The sequence below is a fragment of the Canis aureus genome, chromosome 37, assembly GCF_053574225.1.
Source record: "Canis aureus isolate CA01 chromosome 37, VMU_Caureus_v.1.0, whole genome shotgun sequence".
Taxonomy (NCBI): Eukaryota; Metazoa; Chordata; class Mammalia; order Carnivora; family Canidae; genus Canis; species Canis aureus.
The window spans coordinates 8818587-8844628 of NC_135647.1; the positions used below are offsets into that span (position 1 = coordinate 8818587).

The 26042-nt window shown below is 40.1% G+C and overlaps 1 long non-coding RNA gene across 1 annotated transcript in view; it reads right to left on the reverse strand.

Moving 5' to 3' along the window:
• Positions 1-208: 208 nt before the first annotated feature.
• The window catches only part of LOC144306567 (uncharacterized), a 72711-nt gene continuing 46877 nt past the window's right edge, over positions 209-26042 (reverse strand). The window contains exon 3 of the long non-coding RNA XR_013373642.1: positions 209-384. This is a non-coding gene — a long non-coding RNA (uncharacterized LOC144306567). The remainder of the gene's footprint in view (positions 385-26042) is intronic.

The following is a 26042-nucleotide window of genomic DNA, read 5'->3' on the forward strand; positions in this document are numbered from 1 at the left end:
ATATGCCTCACTGTGGCTTCGAACTCCACCTTATCAAACAAAATAGCTGCATTCTCTCTAGTGCTTAAATCGCAAGGAGTAGACATAGGGATTTGCTAGCTCAAAGCATGTCCCATCTTTAGATCCTCATGTCCAGGAGGGCATTCTAGCATGATAGGAAAGACATCAAATGGGCCAACTTGACAAATCATAGCAACAACGACAACTATTCTTGTCACCACTATTTTATGAGACTAAAACAAAAACACAACTCCCAGCTCTACAGATGCGACTGTTTTCTGGGAGATTCTTGCAGCTTCCTTATTCACTTCTGGTGTCCAGAGATGTGATGCAGCTTGCCAGTGCTTGCAGCATGCAGCTTGCGGGTCACCAGCACGCAGAGAGCTGCAGGATGAGAGGGAAAGATAGACACAATCATTTTGCCAGAGCTTCCCTACTTAGTCTCCTCACAAGAGACATAGGCCAACAACCTCTAACAGGTCCATGGTCCCTCGGACAATCCTACCTTCCCTCAGCTTCCAGTTCCATATCCGGTCAGGATTTTTTTTTTTTAAGATTTTATTTATTCATTCATGAGACACACATAGAGAGAGAGGCAGAGACAGAGGCAGAGGGAGAAGCAGGCTCCATGCGGAAAGCCCGATGTGGGACTCGATCCCAGAACTCCAGGATCATGCCCTGGGTCAGGAATCTTAACATAAACATCAAGCCACTGTCTTCAGCAAAAGCAGCCCCAGGGGCACAGATAGAAATAATTGGGAAATACCCACCCACCCCCTCAACGTTTTTTCCTTGAGGTGCTTTCAGCAGTGTTCTCAAGGACAGACCCATCTTTGAATGAATATTTTTCTTCCCAGACCCCATTCTTTTTCATCTGGCTCTCCAATCCCTTATTTGAACTGTGAGGATCAAAAGCCATGTCTGGTTAATCTTCAGGAAAAGCAGGCCTTCCCAAATATGATAAGAAGCCAGTTAAAATGGTCTGGGTGTTAAAGCAACCCCAGTGGAAGGATTCTAGCTAATAGATACCATCCGTATCCCCAGAGTGAGTGTGTCTTGTCCAGCTTTCAACCCCATCATCTCTGTGCTATTGGTCTTGTGGCTCATCCCTGAGTACATGCCTGGGGTTCCCAGGACACAGACCGATTGGTTGTGCAATAAAGACGTTATGAGAAACTCTCGTCTCTCTCTTTTCCTCAGGGCCTGAAATCAGCAAGCCAAAAAGCTTTTTATCCTAATATAGAAAAGAATTAGGCAGCAGATGCTTCTTCACAGCAGCCTGCATGCTGAGGAGAGGGGGAAAATATGGCGCAGTCCTCCTTTGGCAAGAGTTTAAGGCTGAATCATCATGGGAGTGTTTGTGGTGAAATCACATTTTTCTTTCAGATAGTGGAATGATTATCACTGGGCTATGGACATCTAGTCCGGAGTGATTTTGGTGAGATCTACTCTTTTTCACCACATAAAGAGTTTGTCTTTGGCTCCCAGGAAACAAAACATCTAAGAGTATTATTGTGGGAGGAGAACGGATAGAAGGAGACCCTGGAAAAAAAAAATTGGCCAAGATCAAGAAGTGAGGAGAGCCAACCAAGTAATGAAGAGGATTTGTTTTCTTTTTGAACTAAGGGTGGGGATTGGGTCATATGTCCATAATTGTGAAAACAAAAGGTCACTCGAACGAACACTTTCCCAGAGGCCCCCATGAGACAAGCTACAAAATCAATTCTGTGTCATCCGACTGAAGACCACCAACGGGGGGTGGGATCATTGTTTAGGCTTGATAAGTGAAAGTACAATTTTATATTACCTCATTACTCAGAGGCTTCTTGAGATCAGAAAGGGAAAGGCGGACAGCAAAAGGGAGACTGTAGTGAGGAAGACCCTTCAATATTAGATTTTTCCATTTTACTGCTTTAGGTCTTCATTTATGCCTGACAATTGCAATAGATAACTAATTTGACCCTTGTTATCCATCTCATTTTTTAATTAATCAATTCTTCCAATTGGCCCTTGTTCAATCTTTCTAAAAGATTAAATTGTCTCCCATAATCTTTTCCCATTGCTAGCTCCCTATAAACTATCAGGAGAAGTCGATCCTCTTCAGCCTGGGTATTTACAAAATATGCTCCCTGACTCTTCCCACTACCTCCCTCTAGGGCTGCAAACAGTCCCTCTGATCCAATGTTACTTTCTTCTCACTCTTCTTGGGAGATGTCACCTTCATTTCTATACATCCAAAACCTCAATCATCTTGTTCCTGTCAACAGTATGCTCTGCCTTCTGTACATCTGTCTATTGAGAAGTTTATTCTCCAAACCTCTTCTTCAAGGTTATCTTCAGTGCTTCTCCAGTTGCAGACCATGTATCTCTGATTTCCTACCATGGCCAATGTTTACGCTTTTGTAACATTTGCATTTCATTCAGCCTTATTTGGATTCTTGCAGCATTAGTGCATATTTGTGCAGCGCAACTTCTCCAAGGAGAGTGAAACTCCTCTGCAACAAGACTGTGCCAATCGAGATTCTTATACTCCACATAGTATCTCAAGGACTTCATGCAAACATTCAAAATAGTTTTTCTCCAAAGCCTTTCAGCTTGTGGCCTTTAAAACTTCACCTCTAGGCTTTGGGAATGGAAAAATAAGTCCAAATGAGGCAAACCTCCAGAAGCCCTTTTAGGGTCATCATCAACGACTTTATGCCTCGACTTCTCTCCTCCTCACTATTCTAGAGTTCATAGGATCACTGAGCTAGCCAGGACACTGGATAACATCCAGCTGAACACTCTCACTGTAGGGATGAGTCTGCAGCAGGTGGGAGAGGTCATGCACCTTGACTGAAGTCACACAGTGTTTAGAATAGGGACTGAGAAATGACATGTCCAGACCCATGGTTCAGTCATTTCTTTCCTGTTTGTGGTATCGTTTTACACCCTAGCGTTCCCATAGCTGCCGAGCCAATAAATACTGTTAATTTGATTTCAGGAAACAAACAAACAAAAATGAAAAACAAAAACCTCCAAGCAAACTAAAGCAAGAAGGAGGGAAAATAAAATGTAGGGTTTGTCTAAGCAAGCCTTCTGCTTTTCAGTTATGTCTGCCATGCTTCAGGCCCCTGGTGCGTGCTTGTCAGTTCTGATCATGTTTCTTTGCACTTTTATTCTGTTTCAATCTTTTCTCTTTGGTGTTTCAGAAGTTGCTTTGGATCTAATTAACCACTTTGCTTATATCACTAATAATGCTCCATTGTCAACAAAGGGCCACGTTCTGCCCTCTGTGTAGTTGAGTTGCTGTTACACTGTTCTGGCCCCTCTCAGAGAGCGAAAGCCAAAATGCAAGGCCTAAGGGAAGATACTACCCAAAGGCCATGCCTCTGGAAATGCTGAAATACCCAAAAGTAGACAAATGCTTACCGTGTAAGAAGAAGAGTAGATGCACCTCAGAAATGTTCTAAGTCACTACTTTCATGCTTTGGATGCCAAGAGGCATTTCTTGGAAGAATAAAATTAAAATATCAAAATAGTTTTAAGGAAAGAGTTCTAAAATAGAATCAAAAGTCCTGAAATCCAGTTCTCGATGAAGCCTTTGGTCATTAATTTCCTTGAGTGTCAGTTTTCTTGTAAGATGAGAATTACTCTGTTCAGCACAACTCATATATTTGCTCTTATTGTCAGAAGTATACATACAAGGGCACAGAAATTTTATTTACATATTACATTTACTTTTTCTGGGCTTAAAGAAGATTGTTCCCTGGGCTAGGGTTTATTTTACTGGTTGTGCTGTACAGATTTTCCATGTGCATTAGCTAGGAAGAAAAGAGTAGTAGGAGTCCCATTGCTGAAATGTGGGACTTACCAAGCAAGCTGCAGGACAGATGGAATCGACCATCGAGTGCGCAACTTTTGATTCTTTATGATTCTCTGCTGCCTTTCCTCCATTTCTCTCTGCTCCCCACATTCCATCACCCTATTCTGCTCAAACAGGCCACTTGTTTTATCCTCCAACCAGTTAGTTCCATAACTGATATGAATGACTTAGGAGAGATACAGCACCTCACCACACGCAACCATATATGAACCTGACAGCCTCTGTGGAGATGGATGCACACAAGATAATGATAGAGCAGTAGACAAATAACTAGCAGTTTGGCTTATTTACACTGAAGGAGTTTTGCACTGCGGGGTAGTTATGTGCCCACTTTTTGTACCTTCATTGTAGCCACTGATTTAGTCCACTTAATGCTTCACTTTGAGTTATTCTGAGATTGCCACACACAGTCTCATGGTAAGAGACAATCTTAGTGTGGAGCAAAAATCCTCATTTCCTCTCTCATTACCTTTAGGATCACTATGGGGCAAATATAGTTAGTGTCTCTGCAAAGCACGTTTTTCTTTTCATATGTACAAAGGTTGTCCTATTAACAAAATAGTTACTTGTAATCTAAGTAGGTCTCAATTTCCACTTTTTTTTAAAAGAGAAATCTTTTTTTTAAAAAAAGATTTATTTATTTATTTGAGAGAACAAGAGGGAGAGAGAGAGTATGTGTGTGTGTGAGCAGGGGGAGAGGAAGATGGAGAGAGAGAGAGAGAGAATCTCCAGCAGACTCCCACTGAGCATGGAGCCCAATGTGGGGCTTTATCTCAAGACCCTGAGATCATGACCTGGGCCAAAATAAAGAGTCAGACAGAAGCTCAATGCACTGAGCCACCCAGGCGCCCCTCAATTTCCACTTTTGAGTACTTTATAGTAGACTAAATTGTTCAGGGATAAGATATGGGCAAAATGAACCAAATGAAACAAGTCATTATAAAATTTAAAATATAATATGTGCCATTTGCAATAGCTCAAAAATTGTCAAATATCTCGAACAGATGTGCAAGACCTCTGTACTAAAAAACTAGAAGCTCTGTTGACAGAAATCAGAGTCTGTAAATAAATAAAAGCAGATTCCATGTTTACAAAAAGTTTTCTTGTTGCTGGGGTATTGCTGTGGTGGGGTTGTCAAGTTTATTCAAAAACATATATGTCAATGAAATGCTACCTTGAAAAACAAAGTCAGAGGACTTGTGCTACCAGATACCAAGACTTATTGTAAAGCTGTATAATTAAGACAGTATGGGATTGACTTACTGACAAATAGACCAATGGAACAGAATAGAGAATCCAGAAATAAACCCACAAATATACAGTCTCTTGAAATATATAACAAAGGTGTCACTGCAATGCAGTGAGGGAAAGGATTATATTTTCAATGAATGGAGTTGGGTGAGGTTTATATTTATAAAAGGAAAATCAATATGATTTATAATTCAACGTGGTGTATAGATCTGAATGAGAAAAGTATGAACCCTAAGGCCCCAAGAAGATAGCAGAGTATTTCCATGTAATTTGCATAGGAAATTATTTCTTTTTTTTAAAGATTTTATTTATTTATTCATGAGAGACACACAGAGAGAGGGGCAGAGACATAGGCAGTGAGAGAAGTAGGCTCCCTGTAGGAAGCCTAATGAGGGACTCGATCCTGAGACTCCAGGATCACACCCTGAGCCAAAGGCAGATGCTCAACTGCTGAGCCATCGAGGCATCCCAGGAAATAATTTCTTAAATAGGATTCAGAAAACACCGCTTATAAGGAAAATTTTGGTAAATCGGGAAAAATTAAAATTAAAACCCATGTTCATTAAAGGACCATTAGAAGAGTGACGGGGCAAGGTACAGAGAGGGGGAGTCTAGTGACAATGCATATATATCACAGAAGACTTATACCAGAAATACATAAAAAAAACTCCTGTGTGTTAATAATGAAAAGACATGTCAGTAGAAAAATGAGCTCAGGATTTTAACAAGCCCTTCCAAATAACACATCCAAATGGCCTATAGACATATGAAAATTGTCCACCTTCATTAGTTGCCAAGGAAATTCTAATTAAAACTAAAATGTGAAAGCCCTTTCCACCCATCAAATTGACTAAAATAACAAAGGCTGACAAAAACCAGGGGATTATGGGGACACAGGACAACTAGAAGCTTCCCACACTTTGGATGGGCGTGTGAATTGATAAAGGCACTTTAAGAAACAGTTTGGCAGTATCTACAAATGTGTATAAGGCGCATACTTTATGACCCCAAAGCATGTGCTCAGCAGAAATGATTATGTATTTGTGACAAAGCAATGTTGGTCATGGTGCTCTTTGTGAGAGCCAAATATTAATGGTCACTTGATATATTTTAGATATATAAATGGAACTCTGCAAACACACTGTAGAGTAAAAAGAAGCCAGACACAAAAGAAGACATGCTGTATAATTCTGGCTAACCCGGACAATGGAGAAAGAAGCCATAGAGTGATTACTTTGGAGAAGATTGCATGTGTGGGCAGGGCCAGGGAGTCTTCGTGGGTACCTGTTAATGTTCTATTTCTTTAAAAAAAAATTTATTCATTCATGCAAAACACACAGAAAGAGGCAGAGACATACACAGAGGGAGAAGCAGCTCCCTGAGGGGAGCCCCATGTGAGACTTGATTCTAGGAACCTAAGATCATGACCCAAGCCAAAGGCAGACACTCACCAGTGAGCCACCCAGGTACCCCAACGTTCTATTTCTTGATCTGATTGATGGTTATGGGGCTGTGTGCATTTTGTGCAGATTCACCAAACTTTTTTTTTTAACTTTTCTGTATATATATATTATACTTAAGTAAACATTTATAAAAAAAAAAACAAACAACCAGATCGCCTATTCCTTAATTCTGCTATTGACTCCAGATTATTTTGTCCCATTATTGTTGCTCTCTAAAATTGTTGTGCAAGATTGATGCAGTCTATAAAACTTGGCTTGAAGTAATCAGGAAATTCCAACTTTAAAGGTTTTGTGTTATTGTCTTTTAAAAAACAACACACATACAATCAAGCTGTCAAGGACCCTGCTTGTCTACCAGAGATAGGGAGATTCAGATCAAGAAGAGAATTTTAATATGGTCATGCATTATCTATAACCTGTAGGATGAATAAAGATAAGAATTAGAGTGAACTTAGCTGAAAATAGCCTTGCGATAAAAAAAAAAAAAAAATCACTTTATTTCAATGACACTCACTTCAACTGTGATTTTTATCTGGGTTTATTTAATTCCTCAGCCCAAACCAAGATGACTTGTTTTTTTGTTTTGTTTTGTTTTGTTTTTCCTTTCCTTTCTTTTCATTCTTTCTTTATTTTTTAGGTTTTCTTTTTTATTTCTTTCTTTTCTTTTCTTTTCTTTTTTTTTAATTTCTCCACTTCTGCAAGGTCAATGTAACCTATGGAAATGGAGTTGCCCTTCTGGTTTCTTGCATGATGTCATTGAAGCCACAGCTGGGACAGAAAGCAGATGTGAGGCTAACAGTACTGGTAGCCTGAACTACTTGTTCCGAACTTGAATTTCGAAAACACTGTTCGAAGTGACTCTGACATTATTTTGATTTACTATTCTTACAAACAGCTCTTTCTCAGACTCACAAGCTAGCCACATAAATTAAACAAAGCCATGTCTCCTTGAAGGATTGATGAGGGAGACAAGGAAGACACATATCACCCTACCGGCAAACACTTGGTGTAGGGTTTTTACAGAAAAGGTTTCATTTCTGGTCATTGCCAGATTGAAAGCTTTTGTCCTTAATTTCTAAGCGATGCTCTCCTCAGTCAGTTTAAATACTAGGTGAAGTTCAGTTTATTTGCAGGCATCCCCTACAATAATCATTGGATTGCTCTTTCATTCCCTTCCTGTTTCTCTTGTCTTTCTGGTCCTCAAAGTATAAGGACAGAGCCACTTTGAAGCAATATCCCAAAAAGGAGAATAGACATGCAAGCATGTTTTAGTATCATCTTGAAATTTCTAGGTAAGGAAATATAAACCTGAAAAAGTGAGTGATGAGAGGGAGACCCATTGTTCTCAATGTAATCTTAGGACATAGAACCAATGACATCTTGTAACTCAGATTCCTTGAAGCGGTAATAAGGGTGAAGGGTGGATAAGTGGGTGGCCACTGTCGTTTAACCAAAGGTCCCACTGTAGTTTAATGAGTGCCTGTAGAAACTTCAGTTTCCTGGAAATGGGGGTAGGTATTAACCAGACCGTGTTAAATTTACTGTGATGAGTCAAGTTACTCACTGGAGATGAATCTGGAACTATTGTCCTCTAATTTAGCAAGTAATAAACTGAAGTTGTTAGAGGAGGACACAAATGATATTTAGTAAAAGACACTTCACAGAAGGTTCATAAGAAAATGCAAATTCAATTTCTAAAAATTGTCATAGCTATAATTGCATTTTTTTAATGCAATGAGGCTGCCCTAGTAGAAAACTCACACCCAACAACCTAGCCTAGCTCACTAACAAACCAGTTTCCCCTGCCTTTTAAGAGACAATAGCTGATTCTTTCGATCTGTTGGTTCCTGGACAGGAGTCTACCTTCTCTGAATTTTTTTCCATATTTAGATTCATAGCACTCTTTTCAGTCTTACCAGACAAACTTGATATGCCGACTCACTGCAACATATATCACCATATGGCCTAAAACTAATAACTGCCTCTCCGTCACCCATAACACGACAGTGTTTGATCACATGGCACAATGATCATTTTTAAGGCATGAAGAAAGGCACAGGTGCATTAAACTATTGACATGAAACACATCCTCACTGCAGATGGAATGGTTAAGCCAAGGTTCAAACCGGATTCTGGTTAGGTGGAGATGTTTGGTGTACCTCCCAATTCTGATAGAGTTATTAGGAGGCAGTGCTGGTACTTTGTGGAGTGTTCATGTATATGATGCCTTTGCCTGAGTACTTTAGCCAAGATGATTGGGCATTCATTGTGTTCCATTCCATTAAATAAGGAATTGGGAAAATCATGTGCTCTGTTACATTGTGTATCTGTCATGTAACATTTTAACCAAGTAAATGACTTTATGAATCTATATTTGCAAATAATTAGTACTATTGGTGAGCCAGAAAACTTAGAAGTAACTTTCATCTTAATGTATTTGTAAATTACATGTCACTGTAATTTAGACATTACTGAGGGGTTAGACAAGTTATTCCTTGGGTGGAAAATGAAGAGTCCCTGACTCTGACCCCAGGTTTCTAATACTGCACTTGGCTTAGTGCACTTGGAAGCAAAATCACATATACTGTAAAACTCACACTTGCATCTCATAATCTGTCCATTAGTAAATAGTTTCCAAGCAAAATGAAATTTGGTTTAATATTTTATAGATTTGATTTATGTAGTTGACTGAGAGAGACAGCACTGGGGGGCAGGGGGGGTGCTGCAGGCAAAGGGAGAAGCAGGTTCCCTGCTGAGCAAGGATCCCAACGTGGGGCTTGATGAGGGTACCCTGGGATCATGACCTGAGCTAAAGACAGATGCTTAACTGACTGAGCTATCCAGGAGTCCAAGCTTAATTTTTAATATATGCTTGCAAAAGGCAAAATGACAAGAGTATGAGCTGGTGCATCAGAGTAGAAAAGCAAAGGATTATATGGATTTACAGAATCCAAAGATGGAAAAGAGAGTTGTGATTTATGTCACATTAAGAGACTGAAATCTGGGCAGCCCGGGTGGCTCAGCGGTTTAGCATCACCTTCAGCCCAGGGTGTGATCCTGGAGTCCCAGGATCGAGTCCCATGTCAGGTTTCCCCCATGGAGCCTGCTTCTCCCTCTGCAGCCTGTGTCTCTGCCTCTCTCTTTCTCTCTGTCTCTAATGAATAAATAAATAAAATCTTTTTTTAAAAAAAAGAGAGAGACTGAAATCCAAAGAAGTTCAATTACTTGTCCAAGTTCCTAGGACTACAGTTGTCTGCCCTTGCTCATGGTTTCACCTTCTACGATTTCAGTGACCCAAGGCCACCCACAGTCTGAAAATATTAAATGGAAAATTTTGGAAATAAACAATTCATAACTTTTAAATTGTGCATTCTGAGCTGCATGATGATAATCTCGCACTGTCCAGCTGTATTCTGACCAGGACAGGAATCATCCCTTTGTCCAGCGTCTTAAGAGACTCTGTGTCTCCACTCTGCATCCGTTGCCATCCCTTAGCGACTTAGCAGCCAGCTGAGTTATCAGATCAACTGTCACAGTATCACAATGCTTATGTCCAAATAAACCTTATTTTACTTAATAATGACCCCAAAGACCAAGGGCAGTGATGCTGGTGTTTCAAATATGCTTCCATTAAGTGGAAAGAAAAAATGTTCCCCATTTAACAACAGTTAAAACAACAGTTTATGTTGAGGTTGCCAAGATCTATGGTAGCTTTTACTACAGTATTTTGTTATAATGTTCTATTTTATTATGAGTTATTGTTGTTAATTTCTTACTGTACCTAATGCATAAACTTTATCATAAGGAAAAAAACCCAGTATATACAGGGTTTGGAACTAACTGCAGTCTCAGGCATCCACTGGTGTTCTTGAAACATATCGCCTGCAGATAAGGGGGCACCAGTGTAGACAGGTACAAAACCAAGAATAAAAGAGAGATCTATCTTTTCATTTCCAGTCTTGTTTCTTACTCTACCACACCATGTTTCCCTTAGAATATTAGATTTTCATATTGATAGCTAACACATCTTAATCATATAATATGGACTTTCTTCCTAGTGATTGTTAGGAAAATACATTTATGTGAAAAAATAACACTATTTTACTGCAGTGGTTCTGGGCTTTGGCCGAAAGTAACAGTCTCCATACTCCCTTGCAACTCAAATTCAGAATGTGTTACAATCCCTTGGAGACCGGTTTTGCTGTGGGGCCTTAAAGAATTTAGATGGTCAGTAATGAGTCCAGAAATAAACTTGGTAAGTAAACGATGGTACACTGAATCCCCACGTAATGTGAGGCTATGGGTCCTCTGCCAAGAGTGGGGTCTGTGATGTTTGGCTCTGTACGTTTCAGCACAATGAAATCCAGGGCAGGGAGGACAACTGAAGCCCTCTTAAATTATAAATAGATCCCAGTTGTGGAGAATCCTTCTAAAGTTTCTGGCAATTTCTTAAAATATATTATTCATATTGCCACATGATATGGGTAGAGCCCATTTCAGCTAACTCTTACATTAAGTGCTAGAAAGCTAAATGAGGCCACGACTCTTTTCTTCAATTACAAATACCAATTAGATGTATTTTACTCATAATTACCAAGTGGTCATCTACCCAAATGGCTTGGATTCATGCATTTATTGACTCTAAGAACCGGCTATACCTTGTGATACGGAAAAGGAGAAGCAGTTCAGTGTGGAAGAACTGTGAATGGGCCACACTGGGACCTAACTCACACATTCATTCATCCAGTTAATATTTCTTAAGTAAATACTGTTTTTTCACAAGGAACTCACAGCCTAATGACAGAAACAGATAACCAAAGAGTCAAAGAAACAGACAATTACGTAAAGGTAAGTACCCTGGTGGAGCTTCCCAGCAGACAGGTTGGAGATGCTGAGCTCAGAGGTGAATGAAATATTTTCAGGTTTGTTCATATGGGAGAGAGTAACCAGAAATGTGACAATTCTTACAAATGGTACCAGAATCCATCATTAGGTGGAAATTATGGTTTTTGGAAAATATAATGTAGGTTCTTGGGAAAGAAGGTTCTTATTGATTGGTGCCAAGGTTTCCAAAAATAAAGCTAGACTGTTCTGGTTTTTGGGGTGTGTGTGACTCAGTGGAGGGGAGGGGTATGCAGTGTGGGGAAGACAGTGAAGATTCCAGAGCACTCTGAAGTATGGTCTGTAGAATTCTAGAGGTCCTCGATACTGCCTCGGGGGGTTGAAAAGTCTAAACTATTTATAAAATAATGCTTAGATTTTATTTATTTTTACTCATGGCCTTGTCATTTATACTATTGGAACAAAGGCAGCTGTGGGTAAAGCTGCTGGTGCCTTAACATGAATCTCAGGAATGGCACCAAGCATTTTTTTAAGCCGATTTCATTTAAAAATGTCTTCAATGAGGCCGTAAAGAAATGTTAATTTTATTAAATCTTGATTCTTGAGCATATTTTTCACTTTAAACGTGTATCTCTGGGAATGGCTAGATTTTCTTCATAAACTTCAACCAAAACTATTATAGTAGATAGGATCCAGAAACAGATGCAAGAATCAACCATCCTCTCATTTAGGACCCTGGAAAACTGTGTGGAGGTTCCTCAAAGAGTTAAAAATAGACCTGCCCTACGACCCAGCAATTGCACTGTTGGGGATTTACCCCAAAGATACCGATACAGTGAAACGCCGGGACACCTGCACCCCGATGTTTCTAGCAGCAATGGCCACAATAGCCAAACTGTGGAAGGAGCCTCGGTGTCCATCGAAAGATGAATGGATAAAGAAGATGTGGTTTATGTATCCAATGGAATATTACTCAGCTATTAGAAATGACAAATACCCACCATTTGCTTCAACGTGGATGGAACTGGAGGGTATTATGCTGAGTGAAGTAAGTCAGTCGGAGAAGGACAAACATTATATGTTTTCATTCATGTGGGGAATATAAATAATAGTGAAAGGGAATATAAGGGAAGGGAGAAGAAATGTGTGGGAAATATCAGAAAGGGAGACAGAACGTAAAGACTGCTAACTCTGGGAAATGAACTAGGGGTGGTAGAAGGGGAGGAGGGCGGGGGGTGGGAGTGATTGGGTGACAGGCACTGGGGGTTATTCTGTATGTTGGTAAATTGAACACCAATAAAAAATAAATTTAAAAAAAATTTAAAAAAAAGAATCAACCATCCTCTATTCATTATAATACATGTGAAAAAGGTGTGCAAACATGCAAAATAATGCCACATGTCATATCCCATAGAGTCGTTGTGTTGCCCAATGCAGAGGACAATTACATGTGACTGTTCACATTTAAATTCATCATTAATTAATACAACAAATAAAATAATCAATTAGATATTCAGTTTCTCAGTCTTCCTAGGCTCATTTCAAGTGCTCAACAGCCACAATGTGCCCAGAGGCTGCCATATTAGTATTTTAGAACTAATTCCCAGTGTTCTGGAAACATTCCCAGTATTCCCAGTATTCTGGAGAGTTCTATTGGGTACCAAATATGTGTATGATGGTGACTTTTTGGTCTGTGTTCCTATGTTAAAGACAAATTTTAAGGAAAAGAAACTGAATCATATTTCTATTGGAATGTATAAAAATCAACATCATTTCCATGCAGCTGGTCTATGTTCTCTCCAACTTCTCTTCCTTTGGGCACTTGGAATCTCAGATTCCCACTGTCAGGGCCACTTCAGATCAAGGTATAGAGAAAGCAGGCTCTCTTTTCCTTACCCCACAGCTCAGAGGGTGCCCAACTCAGGGTGTCCAGAAGCAATATAGTTATCTTAGGTCAGGAGTCCCTGGATTTAAGCAACCCTGATTGCAGCAGAGCTTTTATGCCGACCGGGCTGGGAGGGTGCGGGAAAGCAAGGAACTATTTCCTTCCAACATGAATTCAAACGACCCTCTCCATGGAACCTTCTTGATGGCATACTCGTTCCCAAATCCACAGTTACCTCCTCTACCGCCAAATATTTTCAACACACATTTCTGATAATATGGTTCTACCCTGGAGTTTGCAAGCTTGTTAGAAGCTGGGATGAGAGACTGCCTGTTAGCAGATGCCAATGCTTTACTTCCTCAATATTTTCCCTTCCTGTGATAACAACCATCATCATTCTCTTTTTAGGAGACAGAAACCCATGCACAGAAATTTGTGTGCTGTTATTCGCAAGGTAACGATATTTGAGTGTTTACTCTCACGCTGGTGTTAATTAGTTCACAGCATATTTAAGTCTGGGAACAACACAAGTCAGCTAACATCTCCGAAGGACATCTTTTACACAGCTACATTATGTTCTGACAACACCCAAGCAGCTTTGCCAAGACACCAATGGTGACTGGTAAACACGGTTTTTGGCAAAGAACGCAGAGGAATTCCTCTCAACTGGCAACCCGGCAAATCCAGGTTTACAAATGTGCCACCCTTGGTTAATTAGTGACAGTGCTGGCTTTTAATTTAATTTGAAGCAATATGAGAAAAAAAAATCAGGAAAAAAAAAGGTGAATAAACAAGCCCACTAGTCCCGCTGCTGGAGAAATGAAGTCACACAAGCATGAATGATCCAGTCCCGCAAAGAGGTTGATGGATGTGGTTGCTTTTGAAACACAAGAACATCTGGCTCCCCAGCACAGCTGAGGGGGGGAAAAAGTAGGGTCCAAATTCATGGACACATTTCTGTCAGAGACATCCGGCAAACAGATGGCAGTGGTTCCAAATAAAGTCCCATAGATGTGCTGAGAGGTTTTTGAAAACCTGTGTGTTCATAAATGCATTCTTTTTACCCTTTGGTTTCCAGCTCTGTCACTTATCATCAGTTCTTTCTGCACTTGCTCGCTGTCTTCAGAGCAGTGATGTTTCCCAAGGCAGATACCTATAGAGGCCTGGACTATATTCTCGACCAAGCCTGGCCTGGTGTGAAATGGCATGTGGAGTCTCTGTCGGGTGACCCCCGACAGTTATGAGAATCAGTAGCCACCACCCCCCCTCCGAAATGCTAGTTAACATATTGTAAAGGCCAGCATTCAGCAGACACTGTGGGCAGGGCTCTGGACTAAGTGCTCATCTCATCTTATGTGGTCCTCATTGCAGTCTTTGGCAGTAGCCGCTCTCACGATCATGATTGTAAAGATTAGGAAGTTCAGGTGCATGTCTGAAGTTATCCAATTTGCTGGCGGCAACCACAGAATTCATTCTTAGGTCCCTCTTGGTGAAAGAATAGGGTCGTATCCACTTTCCTGCACTGCCTATAAAGATTTTTAGGGAAATAATGCACTCTTTGTTTGAGGTGGGTGAGCTTAGGCAATCAAAAGACGAGATTTTTGAGTTGCTGTAGTCTCTTGAACAATGAATAATATATTGTTTGGAGAATACCTCCAGAATCTAAATTTTAAGAGGGATTTTTCCTTTTTGCTGTGGCCTGCTTCTAGTCTGATAGATCCCTGTGAGAAGAAGGGGACAGAGTGCAGAGCTGAGACTTCTGGAAGGCACAATGGAAATCTGTATCTACTGGAGGACTTGAGCCTCCAGTGGGTAGGAGCAGTACCCTGGGATCTCATGTGGTGCCCCCCCACCCACCCCGGGGCTGAAAACAATCAGGAACAGAATTAATACTAGCAGTTAAGAACATCCTGAGGTTCACTCGCTCTCTTTCTCACAGGCAATCACGAATGTCTACAAACATCAACATCATCCATTCAGATGAGATATGAGAGAAATTCAAAGCATGCATGTAGAGGGCTTAAAAATAGTCACACTCAGTGATGTCTGAGGCTATCAGGCAATTCTATGGTTCTTCAAATCAGACAGGACACTGGCCACTAGCGATGCTGAAGCAATGCCTTCTTTCATTAAGCGAGACTCTAGGAATCTAATTCTTTCATTGACCAAACAGGACCTGGTGCTAAGATCTTCTGCAGAAAAGGGGTGATGGAGGCAAAAGTCGTGTTTATAATTATTGTATTATGTGTGTCATACAATTTTTGAGACACAAGCATGGCTTAAATGGATAATGGAATAGATATTAGGCAAAAGAGTATTTTGCACATTTTCTGATTTTTGAGGCAGTGCAAAAATCCAGGGTAATTTGGTTCAAATTTCAGATACACGCAGCTATGTCAGTCGACTCAACTGGCAGCAGGCAGAGGATTCAAAGACTCATATTTCTGAACTGTAAGAAAAATACTTTATTCTCACAGGATTCATATCGTTATACGTGTGACAACACACGTGAAGACAGGGAAATTACTTTATAAATGTACATGGCGTGGACTCAGTATCCTGGTTAAGTCATTTGTTGAGTGTGTTTGTAATTGTTACTTCTATTTCTGTCCTCACTTCAGAGTGTTTCCAGGAGCTATTGCTGATTGCTGATGAGCAGATAGTGAGCTTGATAGGGGAATGAAGCCACATGGCTGAAAGATCTTTAAGGGTACTCCTTACTGCGGTGGAGCCTTGGCACAGGCAAAGAGGCACTCCCTTTGGAACTTGAGGAGATCATGATTTTAAATAGTCACACCTTCAAATAAACCCCAGTCTGGGAAAGTGCTCTAGATGGGGATGACAGAAATAATAAGATTATTAATAACTGGTAACACTTATTGGGTGTCTCTGTATGTTCCAGGCAAAGTGCTTCAACTCTTAAGAGACATCACTTTATTACAGTAACTATTCCGAAGGTTCTATTGCTATTCTCATTTAGCATTTTAGGAAACTGAGGCCCAGGGAAGTTAAAACTTGCTCAAGAGTAAATCTTGCCAAAAATAATTTTAAAAAATAATGGAATCGGGGACAGTTGGATGGCTCAGTAGGTTGAGTGTCCAACTCTTCATGTCAGCTCAAGTCATGATCTTGGGGAGCCATGGAATCGAGCCCGGCCTCTGGCTCCATGCTCAGTGGACAGCCTACTTGAGATTCCCTTTCTCTCTCTGCCTCTGCCCCTCCCCCTGCTCACTTTCTCCCTCTCTCAAAGGGAGTCAGCTTGAAGATTCTCTCCCTCTGCCCCTCCCTCCTTCTCTCTCTCTTAAATTAATTAATTAATTGTTTAAAAAAAAAAAAAGAGGGAGCTGACCTAAGAAGTATACCTGCCTGAGAATGATGAATCTTTAACCACTTGGTATTTTAAAAAATATTGTATTTATTAATTTGAGAGAGAGAATATGTGTGTGAGTGAGAGAGAACACAAGCAGTGGAGGGGGAGAAGCAGGGTATCTATGGAGCAGGGAGCTTGATGCTGCTTGATGCCCAGAACTTGGGATCACAACCTGAGCTGAAGGTAGACACTCAATGGACTGAGCCACCCAGAAGTCCCTGGAACCACTTAGTATTAACATCTGTCAACTCAGCCTGAATTTCAGCAGCAAAATTTACAAAAGGGAGACTGTTACTCCCACATAGGCAACTTCCTCTCATCTGCTGGAGATGCATACCTGTTTGCCTTTACCTAGTTTTTAACACCTTACTCTTGGTTTCATTTTGTGCTGTCATAGGCTTTTTTTTTTTAATCAAAAATTTTGCTTTTAAGGTATTTATTGCCTTTCTAGCATAAGTTGACATTAAAATGAATTTTTTATGAGTTGTTTTATATAAAGAAATTAAGGCGGAATTACAAAATCTTTGCACCCAAATGACCAATTTCAAATGGTTGGTTTGTGAAGTCTGGGCTTTAGTGAAAATGTGCTCACAGCATTTGGCTGAAGATGTTAAATATCCCACTACACAGGAAGCTGACTTTGGGGAAAATATCAAATAAAGCAGTACCACTTTTAGTTCTTCTCTCTTCACACACTGCCTGCCCCAAGGCAGTCTGCTTAGAAAAGTGGTATATCTTTTGAGCAGGACTCTAATATCAGAACCTCTGGCCACATCTCACACTGTGAACCCTTCATCCTCTGTTTTCCTGAAACTTCACCCTAATGACTCTAGCACTTTCTTCCTCCCTGTCTTTACCTGTTCCTCCCCTACCTCTTCCACCTTCTCTCCAACTCCCTCCCAATGTCACCTGGGTCTCACTATTGGCTTGCCTTTTCTTGTTTTTCTCTAAACCTGGTGTCATTTGACAATCTCAGCTGCAATTAATATTTCAGCGTGGTACAAGACTTCCAAACCTTTATTTTCAGCTCTGGCATGCTCTCCCAAAACTATAACATTCTATCCAAAACTCATTCTTATCAATATATCCTTCATGCATCTCAAATTCAATGCACCCAGAGTTGGTGTCACTAGCTATCTCTCTCTGAAGAACACATACCTGTCTATGCCCTCTGTTTTCCAAGCATGTCTGCTTCCTTGAATTTCCTCTTTGCAAATGATACAAGTTACCTAGGTGAACAATCTTTGCCTCCTTTTTCTTTTTGCTATCTAAAATAACATCGGTTGACAAATCCTCTCAGGTCCATTGCTTCAATACATCTCAGATCTACCCATTTATCTAAATTTTCCTAGATAAATTCTTCAGACTCACTCTTTCTCACCTGAAGTATGCCAATTGGTCTCTTCTAGTCTTTATTCTTCTCTTATATGCATCCTGTATAGCGGCAAGATCAAACTCCTTTTTCTTCTTCTTCTTTCTTCTTCTTCTTCTTCTTCTTCTTCTTCTTCTTCTTCTTCTTCTTCTTCTCCTTCTCCTTCTTCTCCTTCTCCTTCTCCTTCTCCTTCTTTCTTCTTCTTCTTCTTTCTTCTTCTTCTTCTTCTTCTCCTTCTTCTTCTCCAAGCTCTATGCCCAACGTGGGGCTTGAATTCTAGATCTTGAGATCGAGAATTGCATGCTCCTCTGACTGAGCCAGCCAGGTGACCCAAGATCAAACTTCTTAAAGAACAGTCCAGATCATATCACTTCTTTGTTCAAATTTCAATGCAAACATTACATAGTTACATCATTCTATGCTGTTCAAAAGTCTCAGCCTGGTATCCAGGATCCATTGATGAGACCATACATCATTTTTCAGGTCCTACTTGGCATGACATTTCCTCTGGGAGTCCTTTTTGGAGTCCACAGAGCCCTGCTCTGAGCTTTCACAGAGACTATCCTTGCTTCTTACTCTCCATCACACTTTATTTTAAAAATCAGTTTAGTTTTTTATCTTACCTTAGACTTAGAGAGTTCACAAGAGCAGAGAGAATAGAAAATTTATTTATAGTTATATTCCAAGTCCTGGTCCTTGGGAGATATTTAAAAAAAATGCTTGTTGAATTTACTAACAAATAAGTGAATCTACTCATTTTAAGCAAGTAGATCCATTCAACTCTAAAATGTGGCTCTGGACCAAGTGACTTGTTGCCTCTAGTTTAGATAGCCTATTTCCTATCTCGATATGGTCCTTACCTGGCCCTACGTACCAGTCCCCATAAAGCTAAAGTCAGCCTACTTTGATAAAAGCATAACTCAAAATGCTTCCTCCATCTTGAAACGTTCCTTGAGTCCCTTAGATATGAGTGACCTCTTTCACTTCTAAATCCTTGTAATATTTTCTTTGTCCCTCTTTTATAATACTGAATATGTTTTTCAATTTTTATATAAAAATTGTACATATTTAAGATGCAAACACAATGATTTTATATACATATACATGGTGAAATGATTGCTACAGTCAAACTAGTAGTCAACTACTAGTTTAAGTCAACTACTTCTTTAAGAAGTAGTCAAATCATCTCCTTACATAGTTACCTTTGGGGCATGAGTATGACATCAGCACCTGACATCTACTTTATAGCAAGCATTTCTTAGCTTCCTGATTACTCTGCAGGCTCTGGGAATACAGGAGTCTTGTTTGTGCTATTTTTACCTAAGTACTCATTGTAGGGCCTTACAGAAAGGAAAAGCTTAATAAATCAGCATTTATTGGGGTGCCTGGATGGCTCAGTAAGTTAAGTGTCCAACTCTTCATTTTGGCTCAGGACATGATCTCAGGGTGGGAGACTGAGCCTCGCATTGGGCTCTGCACTGGGTGTGGAGCCTACTTAGGATTCTCTCTCTCTCTCTCTCTCCTTCAGTTCTCTCTCTCACTCTCTCTCTCTCCAAATAAAAAAAAATTCAACAAAAACAAATAAATAAATCAGCATGTATTGCCTGTAATGACTGAATGAATGAGTTGTATCAACAGACAATGGCATTCTTAACTCCAAACATCAAATCTGTATTTCTCAGAACTCTTGCAAGTTTTTGTTCAGACAGATTTATAATTTGAGAAATAGTGAAGTTTCCTCAATTGGTGATTAAAAGACTTGCCCTTAACCTCTCAGTCTACCCCATTGCCTCAGGGACCATTTTCATGCTGGCTTTGTCCAGATTTATGAAGGAACAATACGCAGAGTTCTACCTTAGGCCAGGAGTATACCTTTCACACTTTCCATCATGGGACTTCTCTAATGCCAGGGTATGAAATACCTCCTGGGAACCCACTCAGCATCCACACACATGCAACCCAGAAGGGCAGATGAGAAAACACAGAGGGGTATCAGGTGCTGGTGGCTAAAGGCTTCGCTCTTCTGTACTTGACTGAACAGTTTGAGACGTATCTCTTAATGATCCTGAGAGGATGAGATTCTAGTCACCCTCTCCAGTACCCAACACACATCCTTGGATTGGCTTGGCCCCGAACACTTCTCCTTGCCATCACATTATCCAACAAACTACCTCAACTACCTCACATCTGACATCTCATATCTGCTTCTGGGTGAGCCTAAACTAAGATACCTAGTTGCTAAAGTCAGGACCAGATGCAAATCTGATCCTCTGCCCCAGAGAGTGAGAACGTTGCAGTGAATCATGAATGTTGTCGTTTTATCATCTTTTTAGCACACATCACGCCTAGAAGTAGGATTTGAAAAACAAAAACAAAGAATTTTACTGGTTCCTATGACTTCTTTCCCTAAGGAAAACTTTAAATAACCATTGTTGAGAAAGCTTACCAGCACACATGATATCCAAAATACCCACATTGCTCCTCGAATGCTTTTTAGTTGAGGTAGAAAAGGAATAGTTTGTAGCATTAAGGACAGACTTTGACTGCTATGATTGTGGGTTTAAAAGTTAAAAATGCAGTTGACAGTTAACTGTGGCTAGTGGTGCTAAACTTATATATCAATGCAGAGAGAAAAAAGGAAAAATTGATGGATAGAGAAAATGAACAATGCCCTAAAGGACATGCACATACCACCATAGATCATCGGGAACAGACAGCAGTGAAAGTGAATGGACTGAAAGCCCAGTCTGCAAATCACATGGCCAAGTCATCATTTTAGGAAGAGGCATTTAAACTACCACATTTACCTTTTCCCTAGTTTGTGCCAGCCCTGGTCTCATGTCCTACTCTCCTATACTGTTGGTCCCTGCAAGCATCCCTTTAAAGGATATGAGTAATAACGCAATTATAACAATTGCAGCTGTCCTCTATTAAATATGAGCCAAGCACTATTCTAAGCATTTAAAACCATATGGCATATAATATTCACCACAAGCTAATGAGATAAGCACCCTTATGATTCCCATTTTTCAGACGACGAAATGAAGGCTTAGGAGAGCTGCCTTAACTTACCTAAAGTCACATAGCTGGTAAGGGATGGAAACAGATAATGAGCTCAGGTCTGGGACTCATGATTCTGAGTTCTTAACTTCAGATGACTTGACTTCCAGAACTCCGGCACCCTACCCTCCTTTTATAGACCCCCAGATACTGGTCTTCCCCATATCAGATCTTCTGCTCTAAGCCATTTTAGTCATGCTCCTTGCTGCAAAATTGTGCTCTTCATCTATCTTCTCACCTGACCCCGGGGTGGTTTCACTATCTATTTTGTGATGTTTTCCACTAATCTCAACTATTTTCTGGCTTGTCCCTTCTTCTGAAATATCACCATCATCAGGAGTTTTTGGTGAAAATCCACTCTGTGAAATGCGCAAACAGATTTTCATTCATCCTGCACAGAAGTGTTTTAAACATAGTCCTTTTTTCCAAGAAAGTCTCTTCAACATGGAGAAGCCTAAGATTTGCACTTAGAATGCTTTATAGATTGTGCTCAGGTTTCTTGAGAATCTATCTCCATCTCTAAGATCTCTATTATGATATGTCCTAAATAATCTCAAATATCACCTTTATATACCATTTTCCCTACTACAACCAAACATCACATTTAACAACTTTTTAAAATTTTAGAATGGTTTTGTGCACGCAGAAAAATTGTGACAATGGTACAGCAAGTTCCCATGTACCCCACATGCAATTTCTTTTCTTATTAACATCGTATACTAGGATGACATGTTTGTTACTTTAATGAACCCACACTGATACATTATTATTAACTAAACTCCATACTTTATTCCGATTTCTTAATTTTGGCCTGATGTCCTTTTTCTTTCCAAGATTCCATCCAGGAAATCACACCATGAGTTGTCTCATTAGGCGCCTCATGATTGTGGTAGTTTCTTAGACTTCTCTTATTTTTTGGTGGCCTTGACAGGTTTGAGACTGCTCAATTATGTTGTAGGATGTGCCTCAACGAGGAATTGGCTAATGCCTTTCTCGTGCTTAGCCTGGGGTTATGGTTTTGAGGGAGGAAGACCACAGAAATAAGAGATATGCAACACATCCCACCAAATGCATGTAACGATCAACACGATTTTTCACTGTTGATGTTGACTTTGATCCCATATATAAGCTAGAGAATCAAGGTCATACATCAAGGTCATATAGCAGGTTTCTCCACTCTAAAGTTTCTCTCCCTTCCCATTTTCTGCTCTTTGGTGAAAGGGACTACACTTTCTCTACTACACTTAAGGACTGGGCAACTTTGCACACCCTGACTTAAGATGGATTATTTAAATATTTGGAATTAAATATTTGGAATTCTTGTGCACGGAAAATTTATTTCTTCTCCATGTATTTTATTGAATCATTTATTTATATCAATATGGACTTGTGGATATTAATCTTATATGTCGGTTTTTTAACTCTATGATACTTATTTATTTTGTTGCTCAAAGTTTTCCAGCTTTGGTCACTGAGATCTCTTCCAGTTGGCTCCTACATCCCTTTGGCACACTGTCACTGTGAGATTTTGTTTCTTTGTTTTGCTTTCAGCACTACTTTACTTTCTGGCACTAGAGATGCTCCAGGCTCATCTTCTCATCTTGTGTATTTCTGTCCCTAGTTCTAGAAATAACCATTTTCTGAAGGAGCTCTAGTTCCTTTTATTGGAGAATAGTATTAGAAACCAGGATCTGGGTGCCAGCTGTGCTCGTTGTTACTGGTTGCTTCTAAGCTGACTGAGCAAAGAAATCTATGACTGCACGCTAACCCCTGTTTATACACATATCTATAAATATTTCTATATGTAGCCATCTATGTCTATATTAAGCTAAACATGAGTTCATACCAATGTCTCCAACTTTAATCTGTCACTGCATGGATCATTCTAGCCTCCTCCCCTCGCTTATCTATAAAGTCCCTCTCCAACAGTGAGAAACCTGGCTTCTGCCATCTGCCATCCATTTACTCCATCGTTCTGTTCCAGGATACATGTCTAACAATATCAGAATTGTTAACCCAGACCCTGTGGGGAACAACTTTATCATCTAGAGTATGGCATAATGCCACGCTTCTGAAAGTTACGTATGAAAAAAATAATTCTAAGAAGCTTTCTCCACACTTTTGTTTGTTTATGTCTTCCTATTGATTTCTGCCGTAGGGCCACTTTACAGGGCGAATAAAAACCACAGCCTGGAATAAAGCAGAAGTTTTTGGGAACAAGGCATTGGGACGTATGAAAATGAAACCCACAAATACAAACACAGAATCAGTAGAGCAGGGCTATGAGAGGAGTCAGTGCAGTTTCAGACACAATTTTGACCGAGCCCAGGGCAGTGTCGCTAACTTTGGCTTCAGACTATCTGAAGGTTGGTGGCAGGCAACCATAGCCTGTTGCATCACCTCTTTAGTACCTAGACCTCAGAAACAACTCTAGGCCTGACCTTTTTGGTTACTAGGTGAAGCTACATGTAGAGGACAAGCTATTTTTGTTGTTGTTGTTGTTTGGTTTTTAAATCGATTTTCTTTTGAAGAACAGTTTTAAGTTCATGAAAAAACTGTGTACCAAGTACACAGAATTCCCAGTTGCTCCCTGACCCACAGCCTCCCCAGCTACCCACACACCAAAGCACAGTGGGCATTTGTTAAAGTCCACGCACAAGCCTACACCGAGACATCATTATTGCTCCATCATTTACACTACAGTTCATTTGTCCTATTGTACATTCTTTGGGTTTTGACAAATGCATAACGACACGTGTATATACCACTGTAGTATCGTACTGGGTAGTTTCATGGCCTAAAAAAATCCTCTGTGCTCTACTTGGTTATCCCCACCCTTCCACCCCCACCGATCTTTGTACTGTACAGCTCTGCCTTTTCCAGAATGCCATATAGTTAGAATCATAGATAGTCTGTAGCCTTTTCAGATTGGCTTCTTTTACATTCTTTACTTAAATATACATTTAAGTTTCCTGAATGTCTTTTCATGGCTCATTTCTCTTTCGTTACAATAGCTATAATATTTAGCTATAATAATACTCCATTGTCTGTATGGACTGCAGTTTACGTATCCATTCACCTACAGAAGGATTTCTTGGTTGCGTCCAGGTTTAGGCAATTGTGAAGAAAGCTGCTATAAACATCTGTGTGCAGGTTTTTGTGTGGGCATAATTTTTCAGCTCATTTGGGTAAATACCAAGGACCATAATTGCTGGATCATATGGTAAGAGTATGTTTAGTTTTGTAAGAAACTGCCAAACTGTCTTCCAAAGTGGCTACACCATTTTGCATTCTCACTAGCAATGAATGAGAGTTTCTGTTGCCCTACATCCTTGCCAGCATTTGATGTTATCAGTGTTTTGGATTTTCACCATTGTAATTGGTGTGTAGTTGCAATTTGTTTTAATTTGCAATTCACTAAAGACATACGATGTGAAGCATCTTTTCATATGCTTATTTGCCATCTGTATATCTTTTTTGGTGTGTCTGTTCGGATCTTTTGCTCCCTTTTTATTTGGGTTGTATAGTTGGGTTTTTTGTTTTTGTTTTTTTGTTTTTGCAGTAGAGTTTTAAGAGTTCTGTGTATATTTTGGTTAAGAGTCCTTTATCAGAGATATCTTTTAAACATATTTTCTCCCTGTTCATAGTTTGTCTTCTCATTTTCCTGATGGAATCTTTCCTGGGGGTAGAATTTTTTTTTTTAATTTTTTATTTATTTATGATAGTCACAGAGAGAGAGAGAGAGAAGCAGAGACATAGGCAGAGGGAGAAGCAGGCTCCATGCACTGGGAGCCTGATGTGGGATTCGATCCCGGGTCTCCAGGATCGTGCCCTGGGCCAAAGGCAGGCGCCAAACCGCTGCGCCACCCAGGGATCCCTTTTTTTAAAGATTTTATTTATTTATTAGACAGAGAGAGAGAGAGAGAGAGGCAGAGACACAGGCAGAGGGAGTCTCCAGGATCACACCCTGGGCTGAAGGCAGCGCTAAACCGCTAAGCCACCGGGGCTGCCCAGAATTTTAAGTCCAATTTACCTATTATTTCTTTCATAGATCACGCCTTTGAGGTTGTACCTAAAATGTCATTACCAAACTCAAAAAAGGCATCTGGCTTTTCTCCTATATAAACTTCCAGGAGATTTAAGATTTTTCACTTTACCCTTAGGTCTCTGATTTATATGGACTTAATTATCATGAATGGTGTAGGGTCTGTGTGTAGATTCCTTATTTTATTCTATTCTTTCTTTTATTATATTCCTATTTTAATTTGTTTTATTTTTTTGTGGATTTAGTCCTGGGCTCTCCATTTTTTTCCAGTGATCTATTTGGCTATTCTTTCCCTAATACCAAGACTTTATTTTTTTTTATTTTTTATTTTTCTAAAGATTTTATTTATTTATTCATGAGAGACACAGAGAGAGAGGCAGAGACACAGGCAGAGGGAGAAGCAGGCTCCATGCAGGGATCCTGACGTGGGACTTGATTCCGGTCTCCAGGATCACACCCTGGGCTGAAGGTGTCGCTAAGCCACTGAGCCACCAGGGCTGCCCACCAAGACTTTATAATAAGTCTCAAAGTTGAGTAGTGCCGGTCCTCCAACACTGTTCTTCATTACAGGCTTGTTTTTAGACAAGTTCACTCTGAATGTAATGCAAAGGCACTCAGTCTTTTTTGTTTCATGTGCTTTCTTCTGGCTTTCCACTGTTCCAGCAGAGCTCACATTGAAAATACTTGACAAAATGGCCTTCTGTTCTTTTTTTCCCTCTTGCTTTAAGGAAATTTGATATCAGAGGCATTTCTTCTTAATTCTCTGTCTCCTGAGGGAAAGAAGTTGGTCTTTCTATCTAGTTAGATGACTGGGAGGGATGAAGGGAGGCTCCTGGATGCTTCTGGAATCATTCCAGACACCCTTCCTGGAAGATGTCTGGCAAACAAG